Source organism: Odocoileus virginianus, chromosome 1, assembly GCF_023699985.2.
Source record: "Odocoileus virginianus isolate 20LAN1187 ecotype Illinois chromosome 1, Ovbor_1.2, whole genome shotgun sequence".
NCBI classification, from domain to species: Eukaryota; Metazoa; Chordata; class Mammalia; order Artiodactyla; family Cervidae; genus Odocoileus; species Odocoileus virginianus.
The window spans coordinates 65,957,234-65,980,240 of record NC_069674.1 but is presented as its reverse complement, the minus strand read 5'-3'; the positions used below and the strand labels follow the sequence as shown (position 1 = coordinate 65,980,240).

Sequence of the window (23,007 nt, the reverse complement as noted above, 5' to 3'; positions counted from 1 at the left end):
TTCTGAATTTTATTCCTATTGATTACTTTTGTCTGCTCTTGGACTTCATAAAAATGAAGTCCATAAATACATAGTCTTTTGTGTCTGGCTTCTCTCAGTATTTTTTGAGAATCATCCACGTTCCAAAATGTTTTCAAGCAGGAAAAATAATACAATTATAACCATATTCTGTATAATTAATCTGTCTCTAATGTATGGAAGTTGCTAACAATGGTAAAATAATTCCAATAGTATGTTTCAGGGGAGTTGGATCTGTAGACATGTACCAAGGAACTGAATTCCCAAATGATACTGGGGTAGACGGAGGGCTACAGACTTATCAATTAATTGGAAAAGGATAGGTGGGGAAGGAAAAAGCCCAAGATCACTATAAATACATCTTCCCCAGTCAAACATCTGCAAGGTCCAAGTTTAATCAGCTGACATTTCCAAAAGGATTAATTAACACCTGATTGGTTCTCAGAAAGAGGCCCAGGTAAGTGATTGGAGAAGAAGAGGGAGGAGCAAATACAAACTAACACTACATGAAAGAATAGAGAGGAAGGAAAATAAATAAAAGAGAAGTTTTGAAGATTGAAATATTTCTCAAGCTAAAAGTCATGTGGAAATTCAAGGAACCCAGAAGAGCCAAAGCAATCTTGAAAAAGTTAAATCAAGTTGAAGAACTCAAAGCTCCTGATTTCAAAACTTATTATCAATGCTGCAATAATCAAAACAGCGTGATACTGTCATGAAGAGAGAGACAGATCAATAAAACTCAGAATTGAGAGTCCAGAAATAGACTCTTACATTCAAGGGCAAATGACTTTTGGCAAGGGTACCAGATCAATTCAATGGGGGAAGAATAGCTTTTTTAAACAAACAGTGCTGGAGTAGGTGGATACATGCATTGCAAAAGAATGAAGCTTGAACTTCTACCTCAAACCATATATAAAAATTAACTCAAAACAAATAGTAGTGCTAAGTGAAAGAGCTAAAACTACAGAACTATTAGGAGAAAATAAAGATTAGGAAACTGTTTCTTAGATATAACACCCAAAGCACAAGTACAAAAGAAAAAAACAAAAAAATCAAAGTTGATCAAAAATAAAAATGTTTGTGCCTCAAAGGACATGAGAGAGTGAAAAGACAACTCACAAAATAGAAAATATTTGTAAATCTTATATCTGATAAACATCTTATACCTAGAATATGCAAATAACACAAGTCAACAATAAAAAGACAAATAAATTTTAAATGGGCAAAAGATTAGTCTAAAAAATCACACCAAAGGAAATACATGAATGGAAAGTAGGCATATGAAAAGATGCTCAAGGCCATCCCTGGTGACTGAGTGCTAAAGAATCTGCCTGCCAATGCAGGAGACACAGGTTCAATCCCTGATGCCAGAAGATCCCACATGCCTCAGAGCAACTGAGCCTGTGTGCCACAACTACTGAGCCTGTGCTCTAGAGGCTGGGACTAAACCACTGAAGTCTGCGTGCCAGTGCTCAGCAGTTAGAGAAGGTACTGCAATGAGACTTCCCTGGTGGCTCAGATGGTTAAGTGTCTGCCTACAATGTGGGAGACCCGGGTTCGATCCCCAGGCTGAGAAGATCCTCTGGAGAAGGAAATGGCAACCCACTCTAGTACTCTTGTCTGGAAAATCCCATGGGAGCAGCCTGGTAGGCTACAGTCCATGGGGTCGCAAAGAGCTGGACACGACTGAGCGACTTTATTTCACTGCAATGAGAAGCTCGTGCACTGCAACTAGAGAGTGGTCCGCTGACCACAACTAGAGAAAAGCCCTTATGGCAATGAAGACCCAGCACAGACAAAAACAAATAAATAAAAATTTTAAAAACAGCTTCTATAAGTCTCTCATCCTTACCCATCAGAGGGCAGACAGAATGAAAAACACAATCACAGAGAACTAATCAAACTGATTACATGGGCCACAGTCTTGCCTAACTCAATGAAACTATGAGCCATGCCATGTAGGGCCACTCAAGACAGATGGGTCATGGTAGAGAGTTCTGACAAAACGTGGTGCACTGGAGAAGGAAATGGGAAACCACTTCAGCATTCTTGCCTTGAGAATCTCAAGAACAGAATGAAAAAAACAACAGTGTACTAGAAATGTGTATACACACCCTTTTTGAAATGGGTCCAAAAGCAAAACAGTATACAGCTGTGGTCTAAAAATCTCTTTAACCAGGAGCCAAAAATAAAAAAAAGGTGCTCAACATCATTTGCTGTTAGAGAATTGAAAATTAGAAGTATAATGAGATGCCATATATGTTAGAATGACTAAAACCTAAAAAGTTGATGATATCAAGTGCTTGTGAGAATGCAGAGCAGTGAAGATTCATTCATTGCTAATGGGAATGAAAAATGGTATAGCCACTTCAGAAGACAGTTTAACAGGTTTTCATAAAGCTAAACATAGTCTTATACCATGCAATTCAGCCATCATGTTCCCAGGTACTTAACAAGTTGAAAACTATGTCAACATAAAAACCTACATGCAAACGATTATAGCAGAAACCAGAAACAAACACAATGTCCTTCAATATGAACAGTATCCGTTCTACTGAACCAACTGAAAGAGCTCCCAAGAGTCAAAAGCAGTACACAATGGAATGTTATTCAGTGATAAAAAGAAATGAACCATCAAGTCACAAAAAGTTATGGATGAAACGTAAATGCATAGTGCTAAGTGGAAGAAGCAAGTCTGAAAAGGTTACATACAGTCCAATTGAATGACAGTCTCTAAAGGTGAAACCAGAGAGACAGTACAGAGATCACTGGATGTCAGGGGTTGGTTAGAATGGAGAAAGGGTTGAATAAGTAAAGCAGAAGCAATTTTTAGAGTAGTGAAACTAATTCTGTATGGTACTGTAATTGTGGATAGCACACATGATATTATGCATTTGTCAAAACCCAAAAGAATTTACAAAAAGTAAATCTTAATGTATGCAAATCTCAAAAAATCATTTAGGAGGTTGGGGGAATCCTAGGATGAAATGTAGAATATGACAAAACAATCTACTACTAATGTGTAAAACAATCTCAGTGAACTGGGAGGAGAAAAAACATGCTGAACTACAGCAACTTTGGAAATGAGTCTATAAAACTAAAGGCAAAAGAAACTGTAGGTAAGGCCTGTACATTCACGCTCAGTTGCACCTTAGTCTTTTGCAACCCCATGGACTGTAGCCTGCTAGGCTCCTCTGTCCATGAGATTCTCCAGGCAAGAATACTGGAGTGGGTTGCCATTTCCTCCTCCCAAGGGATCTTCCCCACTCAGGCACTGAACATACATTTTCTATGGCTCCTGTATTGGCAGATGGATTCTTTACCACTGAGGTACGTGGGAAGCCCCCAAGTACTGTACCACAAACAAAGTTGTATCCATGGGAATATGGGTTTACAATTCTGACACTTTGACACGTGCATACAGGGATTGGACAATTAAGTAAACGGATGGTGGATGGCAAGGCCCTGGTTTCTCACTACTGGACTGAGTTTACAAATCAGCCAAGGGAAGAGACTAGACTGATCCTTATGGTAATGGATTAGAGTCGGAGACATTGTAAAAACTTGTGTTTAGCTTCATTTAGATACACAGTTACATAAGAATATTCACAGATACATGTATAGCACAAGTTATTATGGGCCTATACATTTCCTTGCTCTGTCAGCTGAGAAGACCTAAAAGCCATGACATCCTAGTGATCATGAGCACACCTAGTGACCAGTCTTGGATTCCAACACCATTTTCTAATAAAAGACCATTCCTTGGAAAAATGGATGAATCTAGGACTGGGGCAAGACATACATGAGTCTGAAGGATCTGGTGGTGCCAGAAAGTAAGTGCATACTTTAAAAAGTCCATCATGAAGAAAAAAAAGCCCATCATGATAAAGCTATGTCAAAAAGACACAGGAACAAACTGGAAGAGCTTCCAATAGCCAAAGTGGGAACAATTCGAGAAATATGATGAATAAAGCAGCACTGGATTATAATCCAAAGTGTAAAAAAAAATATCCATGAGTGCATATCAATATAAATAAATAACTGAATAAATTTTAAATGACTAGAAAGAAACAAATTTCCTCATATAGAAAAATTCTAAGTAATTTATGTAGATACTCCACTCTCAAGGAGGTGGAGCCTCACTCCCTACTTCTTAAATATTAACTACTTATAGAGATTTCCCTCCAAAGGGTATAGTATGTAAAGGCAAGAGGGCGCAAAGGATCACTTCACATGGAAAGGCCTGATAATCACTACCTCAGCAAAGTGATCACGGTCAGCATCAACATCAGCATCGAGCTGGTAGCATGTCTTGGTAAAATGTGTGAAAATGGTTTTCTATCAAGGTGAACTTCCTCCCCAAAACCAATAACTCCATTCAAGTAAAATATTCAACAAGTGCCAATAGAATGACATTTTGTAAAATATCTGCCCACTACTGCTCAAAGCTGTCAAGGTCATCAAAAACCTGGGAAGTCTGAGAAAGTCAAAAGCAGCCTAATGAGATACAACAGCAAAATGTGTGGGCTCCAAAGAGGATCCCAGAACAAAAAAGCAACATTAGGCAAAAATCCAAGGAAATTTAACTAAGTACAAAGTTAAATTGTATCACTATTGGTCATTAATTATAACAAATGTACTATACTAATGTAAGATGTTATTAGTCAGGGAAACGATGGGGGGAAGATATTTAAAAGAATTTTCTGTACCATCTAAGCGATTTTCCTGTAAATCTAAAAGTGTTTAAAAAATTTTATTTTAAAACACAAAGGATTTAAATACACATTTTTCCAATGAAGTTACACAAATGGCAATAAACACATGAAGAGATGCTCCACATGTGAACACTGATGCTGTGAATAAAAGAGTACTATGAAAACTCATAATTGCTTCAAGTTTAAATATCTTATTTTCCCAACTCAGAGGTGATTTAATTCTTTTCTGTGAAAATTCACTCTTTGGTATTTGTGGGTTTTTTCCCAGCCTAAAATTGCTGGAAATTTAAGTAACATATAAAAGTTTTTGGCATAATATTTACATTGGCCCTTTGTACCAGCAGATGGGGCATCTATGGATTCAACCAACCATGGATTGAAGATATTTGAGAAAAAAATTCCAGAGTTCCAGAAGGCAAAACTTGAATTTTCCACACATTAACAACTATTTACAAAATATTGACATTGTACAAGGTATTAGGATTTACACTGTTTTAGTAATCTAGAGATGGTTAAGATATACAGGAGAATGTGCACAGGTTATTTGCAAATACTAAGCCACTTTATATAGTAAAGGACTTGGCTACCCATAGGTTTGGATCCATGGGGATCCTGGAAGCCAGCTCCCTCGGAGTCCTGAGAGACAGCTGTATCCATCAGATTCACTACTTTGTGTCACTCTGGTTACTTAAAAAAAAAAAAAAAAAGGTGTATTTAAAGAGAATTACATTCAAAATGTATAATCCTATCATTGAGCCATAATGCAAAAAGCTTGTGAAATTACACATTCTGAATATCTGCTTACTTGTAAAAGTTACATATGAACATATGTGTTTACTAAACAGAAGTGGGCCAATGGAATGCAGAGATGAAAGACCAATTCCACAGTCAGATAACCTGAATCTAAAATAATTGCTCTGACTCTTTGGTCAAGTTATTTAATCTTTCCAAGTTTTCATTTCTTAGAAATAAACAGCTGGATTTAACTAAACATTTATACAGCTGGAATTCAAACCTAGATCTGTCTGATTTCAACTCACTGGATAATACCTGCTTTACCATAATGATCCTTTATTGTCTTAGAATGAAGCCTAGGAGATCATTAAGTAAACCCAGGATCAAAATGCTAAAGATTTACCATCCTAGATCAAAAGGCATTTTCTTCCATATTATTTTTGTAACCTGAAACAATCATGTCCAAGGATAAATGAAAAAAAACTAAAAAGCAATTTAGGGAAGAGACATCGTGAACTTAATCCTAAATGTTAAAATATCATTTACTTAATTATACTGTAGTAAGCGACCTTAACTAGAATGGGAAATGGGAAAGGGGCAGTGGCTTTCTCAGCTTTCAAAGGTCAGGGAAGTCACATAGATTATAACATTGGCTACTGCTGCTGCTGCCAAGTCACTTCAGTCGTGTCTGACTGTGCGACCCCACAGACAGCAACCTACCAGGCTCTTCCGTCCCTGGGATTCTCCAGGCAAGAACACTGGAGTTGCCCATAATAAGAGCTGCCTGCTTGATTCCAGTCAAATATTTTGATTAGTATACCCAAAAAGCAATTTTCTTGAAACACTGTCCTGCCAAAACTCTAGGTTCATATTTTTAACACATAAAATTGAATAATCATATTAGATAAAATTGTTTACATAGCATTTTCATTTAAAATTTATACCTGATTTAATCATGAAGAAGGTATTTACTTTATTATGTGGCATCTTATGAAACATCTGAGTTTTTAACATGGACTGATTCCAAAATTAATAACTGAAGCTCAATCTATAAGGCTCTTCCATCATTACAATGATTTTAAAAAAATACATCCATTGTTTGTTCAGTAATAGAATTATTTATATGGAACCCTATAGGAGTTTGAGGCAGATATTTCATAAGCAGAGTTAAGTTAGATTTGGAGAATTTGCTGAAATTTTTCATATTTAATGTTTTTGCAAAACATGATCTTATCTCTAAATTCAATTTTCTTTTCTTATACATCAAAAAGGGGGTTCTCAACAAAGAACCACATGAAAGATCATATTCTATAACTGAAAATATTTTGAGGGATTAAAAAAAAGGCCCTTATACAAATGCAAGGTGTCATATAAACATCCATTCATCAAAAATGGTTAGGGAATGAGGAAATCCAGTTAGATCAAATATTTTAACCTTTAAATGTACCATATAAACCACACATTGATTACCTATTACTGTCAAGCAATTATATTAAAAAGACCCAAGTATGAACATATTGTATAGATTAACATTTTTCCTTTAGGATCTTACTGTGCCCAGTACCACTATGAGGCCTTTTAATCATCACTACATACAGCTTGAAAGGAAACACATCCATTATTTGAGCTTTGAGGCTGACTCGCCTCCAGATAGAGGCTTCACAGGATTCTTATCTTTATCATGATATTCACCAGGTTTTGGATGTTCTGCCTGAATCCCACTGTGGTATATTTAGCATCGGCCCTTCTTACAGCAGCTGGGAACCTAAACCCTGAAACATGGTTTCCAAAGTATTAATTTCTGCTTACAAAAATACGGGGAAAACACTTTTTCATGTGACTTAACTTACTACATGAAGTTGATTAAAGCTTGTTAAAAGCCATTTGACTTGCTTCATTTACACACACAGGTACACAGACAGACACATACACATGCTCAATGTTTCTGAAATAAAGAAATATTCTCCACTGAAAAAGAGAGAAGATTTTCAGGGACTAGATGAGCAGCATGTATTTTAAATGTCTCTCTCTAGATCACACTTAAGTATATGTTTGGTTTGCAACAGCAGCAGCCCAGTAAATGTGGCCAGACATATATTTTACTTAGGAGTTGCTATGGAACCCTTTCCTAACTGAAAATTAAATCTCTCCGTCTGTTTGCATGACTATTCACCGCAGTGCGGAGGGCCAGCTGATCTAACAAACATCCCACTGAACAGATTCCTCAAACCAGAAAAAAAAAACAAGCTCACAGTAGAGCAAATACATGAGACACCATGTAATTCTGCAAGACCCAGTCTCCAAAAGGCACCTTAATATTTATAAAACTGGTGGAACTTTACTGAGGGATATACTTTCACACAGGCAACCTATGATATATATTTCTCAACAATATAATGTATGTAATCTGCTATAAATCCAAACAGTGAACTGTCCTGTGATCAACTAAAAAATGGGGGGCATTATTTAATAGACAATTTGGTCCTTATTTGGGGCTGTATTTAAAAGTACCAAAAAAGATAATAAACTGTATTAAAATACTAAATTGATTCCATATATTTTCCCACTTTGAAAAGCCAAATTAAAGATGCTTCAATAAAATAGAACACTGTGATAGATCCAATATAATTTTAGCTTTAATTATTTAACTTATTACACATTTATAATGTAAATCATGTTAAAAAGTCCCAGAATTTTCTAAAGCTATAAGTCTATTCCAATTAATTCTAATTATCTGAATAACTTTATGTTCATAGGATTATAACTACCAGCCTATAAACTTATCTACCCACAAATACACACATTTTATCACACCAATTTATAATTCTTGATTGTTTCCATTAGCAAATTTATAAATTCATCAAGATATTATATAGAAAGAATTACTGATAATATATCCTGAAGCAGTTTTAAAGTATTTTATGAAGCAGAGTTCACTTAAGTCTCTGAAAGCACTTTCCTTTAAAAAAATTTTTAACAAAATTTTAAACTGATTTATTTAAATTCTGTTCCTAGAGAGAAATCAATAGGTATTATTTTTCTCCTCTTCAAATGTTTTTTGTCCCTAAACAGTTTGTTAGTTATTTTTTCATACTATGCTTGTAGGATTTGTTTTCTTTCCTGAAGGTAATTTTACATATGGATAAGTATTCTTTCCCCTAGTAGACTATGAAGTCCTAAAAGCAAAACATTACTGTGCCTTACCTAAAATGTCTGTTAAGATGTATTATCCATCTTTGATTTCTCCCATACCAATGAACTTATTTTCTTAAAATAAATGTTTGCTGGTTCACTTTAACATATAGACTTGTAATAAATTTTCCCTGTGAAACCATAACATTTTAGATGTTCAGGGAAAAAATTTTTTAAAGAGGGTATATAACTTTTCAGTCTTGAACTTGACCTATGGCATCATTTGGAGAACATGCTATCTGATAAATAAGCAAACTTACTTGATAGTTTTATAGCAATGAAAAGTAAGCTTTTTTTTTAAGATTTCTTAACAGACTGTTAAGATTTAAAAATTCATTCCAACAGTATACTAACACATATATATGGAATTTAGAAAAATGGAAACAATAATCTTGTATGCGAGACAGCAAAAGAGATAGAGATGTATAGAACAGTCTTTTGGACTCTGTGGGAGAAGGTGAGGGTGGGATGATTTGGGAGAATGGTACTGAAACATGTAAATTATCATATGTGAAACGAACCGCCAGTCCAGGTTCGATGCACGAGACAGGGTGCTCGGGGCTGGTGCACTGGGATGACCCAGAGGGGTGGGATGGGGAGGGAGGCGGGAGGGGGGTTCAGGATGGGGAACACATGTACACCCGTGGCGGATTCATGTCAACGTATGGCAAAACCAATACAATATTGTAAAGTAATTAGCCTCCAATTAAAATAAATAAGTTTATATTAAAAAAAATTCATTCCAGCTGTCTGAAAATATTTAGAAATAGAATCATTCATTCTGATGGGACTGTTGAACTTGTTTTCTAGACTTGGTAAGGAAATCAACCGTATTTTTCTACACCTTACCATTATTTTTCTGACAAAATTATCTGAAGGTACCTCAAAGATAAGATGCATCATTAATATAAATAATTACTGGAAAGGAATTCAATATAGTATTATAATCTCAGGCAAGATCTAGCCTAGAGCCAATGTTTTCCAAAGTTCCAAGTTAAAGTTGTGCTAGACAGTCTGGGTCTGGGGGGACATGATTATTTAGTTGGAGTTCCTTTTTTTCATCTCACTGCATATGTCAAATATCTCAGATCTCTTAGAAATAAAATCAAAGAGTCAGGCAGCAGAGAACATTGTCATGTGTGGCTTAAAGACTTCCATTGTTTTCTGTTTTCACTGTAACAGTAACATTTTGAAATATAATAGGCACGAATGGCAAAGAAAAAATACTCTGAAAAGAGCGATTAAGTATAAGAGGGATATTTTATCTAAATTTTATAGGACAATAAATTAGCAATCAGCATGCCATTTCTACAAACATTAAGAGATTCTTATTAAATCTTTCAGATAGTCAAATATTTCATCCATTAGTCCTTCTCTTCCCTTGGTATTATAATAAATAACTCTTCATAAGTGCTCCAAAGTAACAGCAAATATAGACGGCATAAAAGTCCAACATTTGATGCATGTATTTCTGCAACACCTCTTCCACATTATATACACAACTTGAAGCTTCAACACTGTGGTTAATTTTAAATGTAGTCAAGATGGCAGCCCACCCACGTTTCCAGGCTTAAAATATAAAATCTTTTATAACTGCTTCTTCACTCCTTGCAGAATCCACATAAGCTTGTCATCACACTAATGATATTTCTCCAACCAGTTTCTGTAGCTTCCAAAGATCTGCTTGGTTCTTTCGTACTGATGTTATCCACTGGAACCAATTTCCTCCTTAAAACACTGAGTAATCTGTCACAGACAATAGACTTACATGAAAGAAAATTCTAGAAATGCCTACTGCCTCCTAAAATGATAAAATTTGTTTTTTCAGATGGAAAACAAAAGCAAAACCAAAGATAAGAGATTCTGAGACCTTAAGCAAACAAGTCACAAGATGAGAATGAATCTTACCTAGTAGATGTCAAATACAAACCTATTGGTCATAAAAACACCTTAGTGGAACAGTTATGGTAAGAAGGCCACGAAGAAGAGGAGTGTGTGCTAAGTCACTTCAGTCCTGTCTAACTCTCTGCGACCACAAAGACTGTAGCCCGCCAGGCTCCTCTGTCCATGGGGATTCTCCAGGCAAGAATACTGGAGTGGGTGGCCATGCCCTCCTCCAAGGGATCTTCCCAACCCAGAGATCAAACCTGGATCTCCTGCACTGCAAGCAGATTCTTCACCATCTGAGCCATCAAGGAGGCCCACAGAAAGGGAGAAATTGGGCTAAAATATTTTTCCTTGAAACAGATATTCTCATATGTTGCTGATAGGAGAATGAATTATTTCATTTGAAGAAAATAATAGTATTTATTAACATCAAAAACATATAGATTTTTTGATTCAGCAATGTGGTTTGGGGTTGCTCTGCTGAAAAAAGAGATGCAAACACTAATATGTAAGGATACCATGTATTGTAGTTATGTTTAATTCAACACATCTCTGGTGGCAAAAACTGGAGAAGAAATCCCTTATTTTCCATAAATAACACAATGGTTGAATAAATTATGATATGCCATGGAATATACACCATTACTTTTAAGAATGACTTAGAACTATTTGTTCATAATTATGGATGGCCATTATAGATGCTGCAAAGTGAAAAATGCAACTTCTGAACTAATGTACATAGAACAATTCTGTTTTGATGAAATAAGTACACAAATAAATTTTCATGTAAATTTGTATTTCTGTGTATCTTACAGAGTAAAAATAGCAAAAAATTGTGTTCAGTTGATGATGACATTAATAAATAAATAGATGTTAAAAAATAAAATTTATTTCCTTGGACATTTCTTCTTCTAATTAAAAAAATTTTTAACTAAAAAAATTGTATCTTTTTTTTTTTAAGAGAAAGAATGCTTTATTGGGACGCTGGCAGCCCACCAGGGTCCTACACGCGCGCTTGGGAGGGACGCGGGACGCTCCGCCAACCACGGCCAGTGGCACATGGGGCCCAGGCAGCTCCCAATCTCACCCCAGGGGCCGGGACCCTCCCAGCCTTTCCTGGAAGTTAACTCTGGTCCACTACAGATAGAGCCCCTCCGGGGTGCCTTCCTGTTTTTTATAAAGAACATTTTCCTTCGACTTTTTGAAGTCTTCATTTGTTACTTTCATTCTGCGCTCTCTCAAGGCCATCAGACCAGCTTCTGTGCAGATTGCCTTGATGTCGGCACCAGAGAGGTCATCTTTAGCCATGATCAGGTCATCTAGGGTCACGTCGTTGGCCAGTGTTATCCTGCTCATGTAGATCTGGAAGATGCGCTTCTTGGTCTTCTCATCGGGCAGGGGGAACTCGATCTTCCTGTCAATGCGGCTTGGTCTGATGAGGGCCGGGTCCAGGGTCTCTATGCGGTTTGTGGCCATGATGACTTTCACGTCTCCCCTCGAGTCAAACCCGTCCAGCTGGTTCAGCAGCTCCAGCATCGTGCCCTGAATCTCTCTCTCCCCGCCCGAGTTGGAGTCGTACCTTTTTGTCCCAATAGCATCAATCTCATCAATAAACACGATGGATGGTGCGTGTTCTTCAGCAACTCGAAACAGTTCCCGAACGAGTTTGGGGCCATCGCCCAGGTACTTCTGAATAAGTTCAGAGCCAACCACTCGCAGGAAAGTGGCTCAGGTTTGGTTCGCTACTGATTTGGCTAATAAGGTTTTACCTGTGCCGGGCAGGCCATAGAGAATGACCCCCTTGGGGGGCTTGATCCCCATCTCTTCATAATATTCAGGATGAGTGGGAGGAAGCTCCACAGATTCCTTAATTTCCTGGATTTGGTTGTCCAGCCCCCCAATATCAGCATAGGTCTCCTGGGGCGCCTTTTCCACCTTCACCACCGTGACCAAGGGATCCATGTCGTCCATCAGCACTCCGATAACCGCGTGCACCTTGTGGTTGAGCAGGACCGAGCAGCCGGCTCCAGCAGATTCTTGCCTACAAACGAGAGGATGCTGACGTAGTGCTCCGAGCCCACCGACGTCGACACGATGGCGTGGTTGTCGTTGATGATCTCCTCCAGGGTTCCCACCGACATCGGGGTCCCCCTCAGGTCATCCACCTTCGACCTTTCCTCCTCTCGCTTTTCTTCTAAGGGCTTCATTTGCTCCTGATTTCTAATGAATTCTTCCTCCATGAGAAGATAGTCTTTAATTCTCTCTAGCTTCAGTAATTTTAACCGGCACTGAGTGTGAGGTGTCACCAGGGGCAGTTTGCTGGCAGCATCTGGTCCCTTTGTTTTCTTCTTCTTTTCCCCAACTCGAGTTGGTACAGGAGGTTCATATTTCTTTTTCTTGTCCTTGTCATCCTTCTTGCCACCTCCAGGACCATGACCACCACTCTGACTTTGACCCATCTTGCTCCGGCCGCTCGAGCCGCCCAAAAAATTGTATCTTTTAATTTAATTTTATTTTTTGGCCTCACCATGTGGAACTTCTCTAACCAGGTATTGAACCTGCGTTCCCTGCAGTAGAAGCATGAAGTCTTAACCACTGAACCACCAGAGAAGTCCTCCTTGGATATTTCCTGAAGAAACGGGAACAGGAACTTTGTTGTTTTAGTTCTTAATAAGCAAACATTTCTTTTCCACCATTTGCCACTAGAGCTACTATGGGGGAAGGGAGGAAACAGAAGGGGATGAAAGTTCTTTGGCCTTCTCTGTACTTCTCCATGTGGCCAACATGACTAACACCCTTAGGATCCTGGTGGCAAAATCTGAAGTACGAGGACTTCCCAGGCCTTGGGTCTGAGACACCTGCCCTGGCCCAGTTTACTAGAAACTTCTACATTAGTTTATCAGCCCAAGCCTAGCTTTTCACATTAGAGTAGAACTTTATTCATAAGTCTCTGCTCATGGTACTGGGACAGCCCTTGGGAATTTCACAGGATGCTAAGGGTACATTCAAGCGTTCCTTCATCTAAGGCACAGATCACCCAATAGAACAACAGTCCCTACCATGACTAAGGAAAACAATAATTTGGCTCTTCCACAAAGCAACATACATCATCCAAAGTCACATGGCTGGCTAGTGAGCAGCTCGGACATCAGAGTATGGAGGGCGTGCTAATGCATAGACACATCTCCAGGGCTGCCCTGGGGAAACTGATAGGTTTCCTTTGTAGGTTCAAGAGAACGTGATGCCATTAAAGCATTCTCAGAAGTTTGGGGTACTTCACTCAGCATGACAGTCTCTTGGTTTGTCCATATTGCTGCAAATGGCATTATTTTGTTTTTTTTTTTTAATGGCTGAGTAATATTCCATTGTATATATGTACCTAATCTTCTTTATCCACTCCTCCGCTAATGGACATTTAGGTTGCTTCCATGTCTTGGCTATTGTAAATAGTGCTGCAGTGAACGCTGGGGCACAGGTATCTTTTCAAATTATATACACTACTATGTCTAAGAGATAATTAATAAGGATCTAATGTATAGCACAGAGAATGCCACTCAATACTCTGCAAATGGCCCATATGAGGGAAAAAACCTTAAAAAGAGTGGATAGATGTATAACTGAATCACTTCACTGCATATCTGAAACTAACACAATGTGATAAAAATCAACTATACTCCAATAAAGTCTTATAAAACAAAGCAACAACAAAAAAGTTTGGAATAAGTAAACATAATTTTTTGTAAATTATTAACAACTGCTTACTGAACATCCCTAGATATAAGATGTTAGAATGGTCTCAGGGATATACAGATGAATAAGATGCTGCCCTTAATCCAGAAGCTCAACCAGTCAGAGTTGGAGCTCCATTAATATAAGTTACACAGACAGAATAGCGAAAGTGCAGTGACAAAAGTGATGGACTTTGGAAATGCTGGGGAAGGACAGTTAAGTCTGAATTCAAAAAATGAGCAAAGGTTTTGAGGGCCAAGGAAACAACCATATAAACAAAAAGATTTCAAGCCACAATTTAAATGGATAAGCAACAAGGTCCTGCTGTATGCACAGGGAATTATATTCAACATCCTGTGATAAGCCATAATGGAAAAGAATATAAGTGTTTACATATGTATAACTGAGTCACTTTGCTGGACAATGAAAAGAAACACAGCCTTGTAAATCAACCTTGTAATTTACAACCTTGTAAATTATTCAATAAAATAATTTTACAAAATTAATTGCATCAAGAAGTCTCACTCTTTAAATAAAGTTAGTAATGAATTTGCTAGTAAAACGTGAAAAAGCCTCTTCAAAAAGAGGCAGAAGGACACTGATGTGAACAGAACCGCTGTACTGGGATCCAGACCCATTCAGAGGACACAGGACTGCTGCTGCCTCTTACTTTTAATTGCAGACCCAACCCCACCATGTGGTGAAGTCACTCTTCACACAACAGGTTGGTGATAAAGCATTGGGGAAGGTGGAAAGTGATGAACCAAAGTCATTTACATTTGCCAGTGTGCTGACACTGTGCCAGAAAATCCTTCACGAGGCAGGCAAAAGAGCCACTGAGCATGCAACTGCCTTATCCACGGTACCACGCAGTAACATGAGGGCAAAGCTTGTGAACTAAAAGGCTAGTGGTGGCAACTGGGATGTAAGAGACTTGACCACATGCATTTGGATTTGAGGTGACTGGATGGTAACTGCCTAAGCAACCATGGGTAAGAGGATGTTCAATGAGACTCCATGGGAAGTGTCATGGCAACTGCATTTATTTTAAATGGGGAACACATTCAAACTCAAATTTTAAGACAGTCATCCTTTGGTAAAGCATGTTTTAAAATGTCCTTCCCGTCTATAAATAGTGCAAAAAAGGACACTAATGCCAGAGGAAGGATCACAGCCACCAAAGAAGATTAAAAAACAGCACATCCAGACCAGGAAAAAAGAGAATTGCTTTACAGAGGCATTTTCAAAAGCAGAGAGCCAGGATTTTGCCATTCACCTTAGGGAACAGGAAAGCCTCCCACTGATGTAATCTGGTACTTAGTATTTTTTTTATTGAAAAGTGCATAGGTTAATAGTAACCTATGACTCATGAGTAATTAGGGTTCTGAAACAAGAGATAAGCCTCCCAGTAGAATAAGCCAAAGTGGAACATGTCAGACCTGGAGAAGAATCTAGTCTAACCAGACTTCAGTCACATAATCACTAAAGGTCATCATTAGACCCTGGTGAGGAGAAAATGATCATTAGTCAAAATCTAGCATGCATACCTAGCATACACACTTGGAGGATATAGTATGTATCACCAACATGGCATCTCAAGTCATCACATCCCAACAAAAAACCTCAGTGTGTGTTGAATGTCTTGATACCTGGAACAAAAGGATGATACTACCTGAATGCTGAAGCAACACTCTGTTCCCAAAGTGGGCAGCAGCAGGACATTTGAACCTGTGACGGTTCATGTTCCATCACTCAGGTGTGTCTGACTCTTTGCCACCCCATGGACTGCAGCACACCAGGTTTCCCTGTCCTTCACCATCTTCTGGAGCTTGCTCAAACTCATGTCCATTGAGTCGGTGATGCCATCTAACCATCTCGTCCTCTGTTGCTCCCTTCTCCTGCCTTCAATCTTGCCCAGCATCAGGGTCTTTTCCAATGAGTCAGTTCTTCACATTAGAATACTCAGGATTGAATACGCAGGATTGGAATCTATGATGGAGTCCTCTCTTAATGAGGTAAGTTTCTGAGTCTACCCATATTACAGCAGATATTAATAATTAGAGCAGATATTAAGCAGACAGAAAAATGATGTCTCCAAACTATCAAATGACACTTCAGTTCAACAGACCATGAGTGTGCTATGTGCAGGGTGCTCTGGAAAACAACACGTTTACACAGGTCAAACAAACACCTTGTTCCAAAGGCAGGATAAGCCCATCAGGAAAAAGATGCCATGAGATGAAATAGGTACCCTAATAAAAGCAAAACTCAGAACACAGTGGGCGTTGGTAAGGTCATGGACAGTGACTAAGGAGGGGTTAAAGAATGTGTCTGTGAGCTCCAAAAAGAGACACATAGTGAGTTTTCTTCCCAGCAGAAGGCGTGGGCAGGTGATATCTTCCCGTCATTTTGTTCCTTGGTGACAACCAAGAATGACAACCATGCAGTCTGGACATCAAATATTTATTGAGTCAGCACATGGGCTAGTGTAGATGTGAAGAAATAAATATACTAAGTGAAATAAGTCAGACAGAGAAAGACAGATTTTATATGATATCACTTACATGTGGAATCTAAAAAAAATGATATAAATGAACTTAATCACAAAACAGAAACAGAGGCACAGACATAGAAAACAACTTTATAGTTACCAAAAGGGAAAGGGGAGAGGAATAAATTGGGAATTTGGAATTAACAGATATATACTACTTTATATAAAATAAATAAGAAGGCCTACTGTATAGCGCAGGCAACTACATTCAATATCTTATAATATTCTATAGAATATATATGCATATATATTATAAATGTATATATATATATGTATATATATATACACATACATATATCTCTGGAAGTAGTTATATATATATATATCCGGATGCAGTGGCAGATTTTATTCTCTTGGGCTCCAAAATCACTGTGGACGGTGACTGCAGTCATGAAATTGAGATTTTACCTTTATAAGGAAAGCTATGACAAACATAGACAGCATATTAAAAAGCAGAGACATCACTTTGCCAAAAAAGGTCATAGCTATGGTTTTTTGAGTAGTCATGTATGGATGTGAGAGTTGGACCATAAAGACAGCTGAGCTCCAGAGAACTAATGCTTTCAAATTGTGGTGTGAACATATATATGGACTTTAGAAAGATGGTAACGATAAGCCTATATGCAAAACAGAAAAAGAGACTCAGATGTATAGAACAGACTTGTGGACTCTGGGAGAAGGCGAGGGTGGGATGTTTCAAGAGAACAGCATTGAAACATGTATATTATCTAGGGTGAAACAGATCACCAGCCCAGGTTGGGTACATAAGACAAGTGCTCGGGCCTGGTACACTGGGAAGACCCAGAGGGATCGGGTGGAGAGGGAGGTGGGAGGGGGGACCGGGATGGGGAATACATGTAAATCCATGGCTAATTCATTTCAGTGTATAACAAAAACTACTGTAATGATGTAAAGTAATTAGCCTCCAACTAATAAAAATAAATGGAAAAAAAATAAAATAAATTAAAAAAAAAATTGTGGTGTGAAGAAGACACTTGAGAGTCCCTAGGACCTCAAGGAGATCAAACCAGTCAGTCCTAAAGGAAGTCAACCCTGAATATTCATTGGAAGGCCTGATGCTGAAGCTCCAATACTCTGGCCACCTGATGCAAAGAGCCAACTCACTGAAAAAGACCCTGATCCGGGAAAGATCGAAGGCAAAAGGAAAAGGGGATGGCAGATGATGAGATGGTTAGATAACATCATCGACTCAATGGACATGAATCTGCAAACTACAGGAGATAGAGGACAGAAGAGCCTGGCATGCTACATCTATGGGACCGCAAAGAACGATGACAATACATATATATCTGTGACTTTGACACAAGGCCAGCTTATCATCAGAGACAGCTAGAATTGGTTATCTTGGAGCAGAGAAAAGTGGTGACCTAATGAATGTCTTCAAGACTATGATTTTTTTTAAATTTCTAGGCTTATTTTGAGTAGTCTTAAACCCTTAGAGGTCATGTGTGTGCGTGTATGTAGCTGAATCACTTTGCTGTACACTTGAGTGTAAATCAACTATACATTAGTAAAAATAAAGAAATAAACAAGTAAACATTTTCTCACACCTGCTATCAGAAAGCTTAGAAGCAGGGAACCTGGCCACACAGCCCAGACTGCCTGTCTCAGGAGGTTTAGCTCATTTTCAGTACTGATAAAACAACACCTTTGACTGTGGAGTCCCAAGCTAGTGGCACGCATAGCTATTTACATGCCTGTCTTCTCCTGGGAGACGATGAGCTATACAGGAGGGCAGTGACACAGAACGGTCACTCAGTATCTGGAGGACTCTATATCTAAAGCACTGGGACTTCCCTCGTGGTCCAGGGGTTAAGAATCCACGCTTCCACTGTGGGGTCAATGGTTTGATGCGTGGTCAGGGAACTAAGACCTCACATGCCGCACAGTGCATCCAAAAGGTAAGTAAAACTAAATTTATATCTAGAGCACCATTCTATCCCCCCAAATAACTAATCCCAATCTTTAAAATCCTGCAGGGGAGAATCTGTCACCACTTCTAAGAATTCAGAAGTTCTTCCACATGATGCATAATGTTAGAATATTTCTTTGTTGTATGACTCTGAAGGCTTAAAACTACTCAAAATAAGCCCAGAAATTAAAAAAAAAAATCATAGTCTTGACACTCATTAAGTCGCCACTTTTCCCTATCTTAAGATAACCAATTCCTATGGAAACAAGACATAAGAAATAAAGGGACATCTGTCTCCCTGAAGACCTTTTAAACTTAGCAAATCAATCTATCTTGAGTCCTATGCTGATCCAATATGCAATTAAAACAAAATAAAATTAGTTAACCCCATAAATATCATTATGCTTAATAGAGTCTTCATGCCGCTGTCAAATGTTTCTATGTCATTTGGTGTGTACCAGCATGTAATGTTTTAAAAAATATCATCTATCCCACCTCTTAGAGAGGAAATAATGAGAACTGAAATGCCTAAGGGGCAAAACAAATAAGAAGAGAAAATACATCTGAAAACACCTGAGAAATTAATAAACCCCCAAAACATTTATAATTGACTGTATTAATGCAATGTATTGTGGATGGTTAGGGGCTTCCCCGGTGGCTCAGTGGTAAAGAATGCACCTCAAACTGTGGTGCTGGAGATTTGCGAGAGTCCCTTGGACAACAAGGAGATCAAATCAGTCAATCCTAAAGGAAATCAACCCTGAATATTCATTGGAAAGACTAATGCTGAAGCTAAAGCTCCAAAACTTTGGCCATCTGATATAAAGAGCTAATTCATTGGAAAAGACCTTGATGCTAGGAAAGATTGAGGACAGGAGCAGAAGAGGGTGGAAGAGGATGAGAGGGTTGGATGGCATCACTGACTCAGTGGACATGAATTTGAGCAAACTCCGGAAGATAGTGAAGGACAGGGAAGCCCGGCGTGCCGCAGTCCAGGGGTCGCAAAGAGTTGGACATGATTTAGCGACTGACAATAATATCGGAGATGTGGATTCGATCCCTGGGTCAGGAAAATCCCCTGAAGAAGGAAATGGCAACCCACGCCAGTATTCGTGCCTGGAAAACCCCATGGACAGAGGAGCCTGGCAGATTACCAGGTCCATGGGATCACAAAGAATTAGACACAACTGAGTGACTAAATAACAAAAACAAACTGTAGATGGTTAATCTGATTTTGATCTTAAGTTGTCATCACCTCAAACATTCCTGAGATTCACAGTGAACCTGAGATAGACATCTATTGGAGTTTGGTGGCCTCACATGGATGCCTTACTTATAAGTGCACCACAGATTTCTTTCAGAGGTCGTTTCAACTTTGGATATCATCTGGAGGGGCTCTGAATCCAGTTCCCTCACCTTTCCCACTCATGGGGCAGTTATGGAACCCCCAACAAATCAATCAATTACCTGCCTGGGATTCAAGTCTTGGGCAGAGTGCCAAGGAGACTAAAATGACAGGTTCATCCATTTAATCACTGTCCCCCAGGCCTCCCTGGCAGCTCAGACGGTAAAGAATCCTCCTGCAATGCAGGAGACCTGGGTTCGATCCCTGGGTCGGGAAGATCCCCTGGAGGGGGGCACAGCAACCCACTGCAGTATTCTTGCCTGGAGAATCCCACGGACAGAGAAGCCTGGCGGACTATAGTTCATGGGGTCGTAAAGAGTCAGACATGACTGAGCGACACAGCACAGCACCCCGACTGGATTCTTCTGCTGTAAGATAACATCTGGCTTCCTGCTTTTTGGAGGGGACCTGGTTCCTGCCATGCTGAAGTCTGTGACTGAGTCATCCCGTAAATTCTGTGCTCTCCTAGTGGCCATCATCTAAGTTTTTTTCTTCAAGTCAGTCAAAGCTAGGTTTTGGGGGGGGTTGCTACTCTAAATTTTTAATATTTTCACATTACATTATTTACAGCCTTAAGGTTTTTTTTTTTTTTACTTTTTTATTGACATATAGCAATTTACAATGGTGTGTTAGTTGCAGGAGTACAACAAAGGAATTCAGTGAGATATATAGGCATATATCTAATCTTTTTAAGATTCTTCTCCATTATAGATTATCACAAGGTATTGAATATGGCTCCCTGTGCTACACAGTAGATTCTGGTTGTTTATCTGTTTTATATACAGTAGAGTGTATCTGTTAATCCCCAGCTCCCAATTTACGCTTGGTTTTGTTATGGGGCTTCCCTTATGTCTCAGCTGGTGAAGAATCTGCCTGATATGTGGGAGACCTGGGTTCAATCCCTGGGTTGGGAAGATCCCCTGGAGAAGGGAAAGGCTACCCACTCCAGTATTCTGGTCTGGAGAATTCCACGGACTGTATAGTCCACGGGGTCACAAAGAGTAGGACACGACTGAGTGACTTTCACTTTCACTTTGTTGTGAGTAAGACAGATGTGGGCTAGTACTTGCCGCCCTCCTGGGAGAGGTCGAGTATAAGGCTGCTGGAGAGGCAGGATATCTGTACTCGTGTTACTTTATTTTTTTTTTCTTCATTTATTTTTATTGGTTGGAGGCTAATTACTTTACAATGTTGTAGTGGTTTTTGTCATACATTGACATGAATTAGCCATGGATTTACATTTGTGTTACTTTAAAATCATCTGGTAGCTTGAATCTACCAGTGGATATATGTGAACCATACTGGGGATCTCCTGACTCATTCTCCTTTCTGATTTTCACTTTCAACCTCTGTTCCAGTTAAAGATGAACGTTAGGCAAGATTCATACTGGAAATCTGGTGAGAAGACCATCCAACTTCTTTCTATAATCTGTCTTAAATCCTAGCAAAAGTAACAGGTACATCTAAGCTACTGTTGAACAGTTCTTTTCAAAATAATGTGACTAGGGAATCTCGCAGCAACAGTCTCTGGGGCTAGCTCACTAGTGCTAGCAGTGCACTGCAAACAGCGAAGAGAACAACAGTAACAGGAACTGAATGGAACATACAGACTCTATACCTGTCTGCATAAAACAGTCTCCAAATAGAAAATCTGAGCATCAGGAAGCTCCTTGCTGGACCAAGAGAAAAAAAAAAAACAATACACAACAAATTTTCAACCAAGACCAGTCCCAGAGCAGCTGTAGCACTTCCACACTTGGAAACCTGGTTTACAGTCTTGTTAAGAGCAAGACATACGAAAAGAATAATTAAAAGACATCAGAGGTGACTGCCAACAAATGTGGCTATAAACATCTCCATGAGAGTGCTGAATTTCCTTTGGGAAAACATTAAATTGAGAGTGGACAATATCAGTTAACAATGGGAGAGATCAAAATGACAAAAATGGAGGTTATATTTCAGAAACCAAAGCAATCCCAGGAGCTTCACACGATATTATTATGGCCTCACCACAAACCCCAGAGGCTCAGTAAGTCAGAAGGGCCTTCAGATGGACGACAATACTGCTGCCCTTCAGTTCTCCCCACAGCAAAAGGGCCGCCCTCTTTCCTAACTTCCCAACATCAGAGCAACCCTGTTTCCAATCATAGTTTTTTTGTTTTGACAGTTCTTAGTTTTGTTTTTATTGGCATGTAGTTGCTCTGTAATGCTGTGTTAGTTTCTGCTGTATAGCAAAGTGAAACAGCTACACGTATCCGTGGGGATTCCTCGATGCTCAGCGGGAAAGAATCTGCTTGCAATGCAGGAGACACAGGTTTCATCTCTGGGTTGGGAAGATCCTCTGGAGGAGGAAATGGCAAACCACTCCAGTATTCTTGCCTGGAGAATCCCATGGACAGAGGAGCCTGGCAAAACCCCTGGACGAGGACTGGGTTACAGTCTGTAAGGTTGCAAAGAGTTAGACATGACTGAGCAATTAAGCACATACATATACATATATCCTCTCTTTTTTAGATTTCCTTCCTGTTTCCAATATTGTTGACAATGGGTAAAATTTTTAATGCTCAGAATTTCCATATCTGGCAATATAGCAAACTACATATTCTGAAATCTAAATAAATACCAAAATATTATGGATAAAGTATAAAAGACAAGCTTGCAAAAGAAAAGCTGAGCTATAAGTAATTAAAAGGAAAATATCAGAGGATAACAGAAAAGTAAAAACGTTAATCATAAAAGGTTAGGCCAGAACTGAAATCAGTAGTTAAAGGTATCTTTCTATCACCAATTTCTGGGAAGGAGAGGGAGGGTACAGGTGTCAAGAGTACAGGTCTTATACAGA

General features: G+C 38.9%; 1 protein-coding gene and 1 pseudogene across 22 annotated transcripts in view; both read right to left on the bottom strand.

The window, feature by feature from the left end:
- The window catches only part of NRCAM (neuronal cell adhesion molecule), a 319,465-nt gene that overhangs the window by 208,009 nt on the left and 88,449 nt on the right, over nucleotides 1-23,007 (bottom strand). The gene's annotated exons all lie outside the window — the stretch shown is intronic.
- On the bottom strand, nucleotides 11,631-13,069 carry LOC110148844 (26S proteasome regulatory subunit 4 pseudogene; annotated as a pseudogene).